Source organism: Neofelis nebulosa, chromosome 13, assembly GCF_028018385.1.
Source record: "Neofelis nebulosa isolate mNeoNeb1 chromosome 13, mNeoNeb1.pri, whole genome shotgun sequence".
NCBI lineage: Eukaryota > Metazoa > Chordata > Mammalia > Carnivora > Felidae > Neofelis > Neofelis nebulosa.
This window is the reverse complement of record NC_080794.1, coordinates 21686465-21690509: the sequence shown is the minus strand read 5'-3', so window position 1 is coordinate 21690509 and position 4045 is coordinate 21686465. Positions and strand designations below refer to the sequence as shown.

Below are 4045 nucleotides of genomic sequence, written 5' to 3'. Positions count from 1 at the left end.
GTAGCATCCAACTCGCACAAGAGTCCACTGTACCCCTGATGGGACCGAGAAGGGGCCTGGCGTCCACATGGGGAAAAGTAGGAAACAAGGGACCACTCCCTACCCCCACACCCCAAGCCTGCGCCTCATCCTCAACCACTGCCAGGTGCGCGGCTGTTCCGCTCGGACACGTACCCGCTGCAGTTCTTGTTTCTTTTCTTCCAGCTGGACTCCATCTGGCGCAGCCTTTCCTCGATGTTGCCACGCCTCTGCTCGGCCTGTGGGCGACAGCGGGGTCAGAAGAGCTGGCGGCCCCACACCACACGCTGTGCCTACGCACAACATGCTGTGAGCGGCCTTCCGCCTGCTCACAGTCCCTACCGGCCTCATGCGTGCCAGTTGGAAGCAGTGGGCTTCCATGCTGGTGACCGGGGGTAGGCAACGGTCTCGTCATCACCCCGGGTCCCGGATCCTTGGACGATGCCTCGTCCACCGGGAGACACCCCTGGTCACTCAGCACGGACAGGAAGAAGCAGCAATTGGAAAGAGCAAACAGGCGTCCTGCCTTCCTAAGCTGGGAAGTCACTTCCAACAATTTAGCTTCCTCAGCAAAAGAGTGTCCAAAGACAAACGGTCAGGCTACACAGCTGACCAGGGACAGGAGAGAGGACAGGCGAGAAAACAAACGGAGACTTGACATGCAGATCACAAAGGAGGAGAGGCTCTGTTGGAGCCTGGGCCTGTGGGCGCCCAATACCGCCTGCCTGAATTGATGGCAGCCTTGAGGGTCAGCATCCCGTGACGACCCCACCCCCTTCCCACTGGGACCCTCACTGCACTGGAACCGGTGACACAGAAGCACCGACAGGCTCCCTGCTACAGGTTCCCTCAGCCCAGGTTCCGGAAGGACGGACTGGCTGCCCAGTCATGTGCTCCCTCGTCCTGTGCGCATCACTCGATCCCAGCACCGACCACATCATGTCTGGAAACTACCTCTTCAACTGCTGCCTTCCTCCGTGGGTGGTGAGGGCTGTGAGAGCTGGGAGGGCAGGGACTGTGTCTGGCACGTTCCTCGACTCTATTTGTTGAACCTCCGAGTGAATTCCTTAAAGATTTATTTCTTACAGGGGTGTCTGGGTGGCTCAGTCAGTCGGGTTCTGACTCTTGGCTTCAGCTCAGGTCATGAACTCAAGGTTTGGGCGTTCGAGCCCTGTGAGCTTACTTGGCATTCTATCTCCTTCTTTCTGACCCTCCCCTGCTCATGTATGTGCCCATGCTCGCTCTCTCTGTCTGTCTCAAAATAAATGAACATTTAAGAATTTTTTAAATAAAAACGATTGTGTTGAAAAGAGGATAGGATTTTCTCATTCCTCGGAAAAATTCTATGCTTTTTTGGTTTTTTTTTTCCTTCGGTAAGCTCTACACCCAACGGGGAGCTCAGACTCATGACCCTGAGACCAAGAGTCCCAAGCTCCACTGACTCAGCCAGCCAGGCACCCCTGTCCTTCTCTTACCCAAGGCTACTATCTTGAGCTTTGAGTCGCTGACTTAACTCTGAAAAGCAGTGAGTCTTAGATGCAGCCAACGGCACACAGCACACATCGGACAAAACCGGAAGGAACAAAACTGAGGATGATGCCTGCCATTTGAAAAGCATTCCGATCTCAGACAAAGTAGCACCGAAAACAGATCTCAGCTGGGTCGCGGAATTTGGCACGCCGACGTTACCGGTGAGAAATGAGATACAAGAACGGACCGCCATGAAAATGACATTCCCACCATGGGACCCAGAAGGAAAGGCGGGCCCCACCTTGCAGAGGGTGGCCACCCTCTGGGCCGGCTCGGCTTCCACCTCGGGCAGCGACTTGGCCTTCCTCGGGGTCTGCTGCAGCTTCCGCTCCGCCACCTCCAGGCGCTCTTGCAACTGGCGGTTTTGATCCGCAGTCTAGGAAATGAAGGCAAAGCATCAAAGTGTAGCAAGTCTTCTCTCCGTTTCCATTTTTAATAAAGTGAAACAAAAGCTAAATGCAGAGATCTACTGTTTGTTCTGACTGAAGCCAACAGTTTGGGAGGTGCTTCAGAGTAAACCTTTCCTGTCTGCAAGGAGTCACCCACTGCCTTGGTCCTCGTTTCACTACGCAAAACATGTCTTACCAAACTCTTTGCTCTTCTTCAGTATCTTCAAAGAAGTCTTTCAAAAGACAAAGTTCCCACACATTAGAGAAAACCCATCTTCTGGAGGAGCTTGCTCGTTCTTCCTGACAAGTTAAGGAGAGAAGGGTTCGGTCCTAACCCTTCGTAAACATATTTATACTGTGGTCCGAGGGCTCGCTCCATAGGACAAGCTGAGGTGGGCACATCAGCCAGCACAGAGCTTCTGAGAGCATGCCTGATGCCAGTTGAGTTCTTTTTGGAAGTGTACCATTATTCAACAAAAGCACTCTCCCTCTTGACCAAAAACGTGGAAAACTTCAACGTGGAAAACTTAGACACGAGAGTTTTTGTTAAAGGACTTTTAGGGAAGCCGAGGTGGCTCAGTCGGTTAAGCGGCCAGTTCGGCTCAGGTCATGATCTCATAGCTCATGGGGTCAACCCCGCCTCGTGCTCTGTGCTGACAGCTCAGAGCCTGGAGACTGCTTGGGATTCTGTGTCTCCCTGTCTCCCTCTCTGGCCCTCCACTGCTCATGCTCGCTCTCTCTCTCTCTTTCTCTCACTCTGACTCCCTTTCTCAAAAATAAATAAGCATTAAAAACATATAAAGTCATTTTAAAAATCATGTATAAGGTAAGGATTTTGCAAGGTTAACGTTTGTTCCCACAGACTTCTTCCATCTGTGTGCATATAGCTCTGTGTGTATATACAGACCGCGTCTCATGCTTTAAAACCCTCAGAAAATAAATCCCATGCTGTACACAAAGTATTTCGCGATCTGCCTTTTACACTCATGATATGGAACATCTTACGTGCTCTCAAACAGCATTCCTCAATGTCATTTTCTTGGCTTCCTAGTCTTTTACTTTGATTATCATTTTGGGTCGACTGACACATTTGACAAACACACCAGGCAAACTCACTCTGTTTCCAAGAAGCTGGATGCGGTGTTCCTGTTCAATGCCGGATGACCTGAGACAACCAAGGAAGAGCCGTGAGGCTTCCCAAAACACAGGGTCTCACATCCTCACACCAGACTATGCTTCTGCACCTGCCATCCCCCCCGATCTCAGGTACTAACCAAAATGGCCAGTGCCTACACATTCCCGGCCACTCCCTGCTCCTTTGGAAACAGTGCTAACGGGCAACAGAGTAACGTGCAGTTAAGACAAGACAAAGAAGGAATCAAGGAGGGTAGCCCCATAACATGCTTCCATAAAATTTGAAAGAATTAAACCCTGGACGTTGAAGTAACCCCGCTGGTCAACACAAGATTCTAAGATCCTAAAACCTTGACATTGACACTTGGTCCCTAACCTGACTTGTAATTAATAAAAGTGGAATGAAGTTCAATGAAACCAACGACCTGTCGATGCAGAGAGTCCTTTTTGCGATCTCTTTTTCAAGTTTATCCTTGAGGTCGGGCAGAGAGGTGGCTTCCTGCTGTGCCCTGAGGCAGCGCTTCTCAAGGGTAGTGATCCTCTCTTGCATGTCTTCCTTCTGGGCCATGGCCTACAGCAGGTATTTCAGAGGGAAAACAGGGAAAGAATCAGCGTACGACACATTAACACACTCCAGACACAAAAACCGGGCGAAATCCTCATTTCCCAAACAAACAGAAAAGTAGCATCCTCGGGGCACCTGGGTGGCTCAGCCGGTGACGCTTTGTGAGTTAGCGCCCCGCGTCAGGCTCTGTGCTGACAGTGCAGAGGCTGCTCGGGATTCTGGCCAGGTACCCAGGCTTATTCTTTCCCATGTGTTCAAAGACAAACGGATAATAAAATCTCCCGGAAGTCACAACCTCGGTTGCCTCCGGACACCGTTGAGCTTTCCACAGAACAGCGACTTGCCTCTGGAGGCACACACCATGAGACACCATCCTTTCTCCGGGGAAAAGGTGGGGGAAATCTCATCC

At 51.2% G+C, this 4045-nt stretch overlaps 1 long non-coding RNA gene across 2 annotated transcripts; it reads right to left on the bottom strand.

Moving 5' to 3' along the window:
- Positions 1-209: 209 nt before the first annotated feature.
- On the bottom strand, positions 210-3517 carry LOC131492367 (uncharacterized). 2 transcript variants are annotated; one of them, XR_009252033.1, is made up of 3 exons: positions 3497-3517; positions 1790-1924; positions 210-257 (listed from the first exon to the last, which is right to left on the bottom strand). It is a non-coding gene; the product is annotated as an uncharacterized LOC131492367 (long non-coding RNA). The 2 variants fall into 2 exon arrangements; XR_009252032.1 differs by lacking the exon at positions 3497-3517 and adding an exon at positions 3054-3426.
- Between the last annotated feature and the right edge of the window lie 528 nt (positions 3518-4045).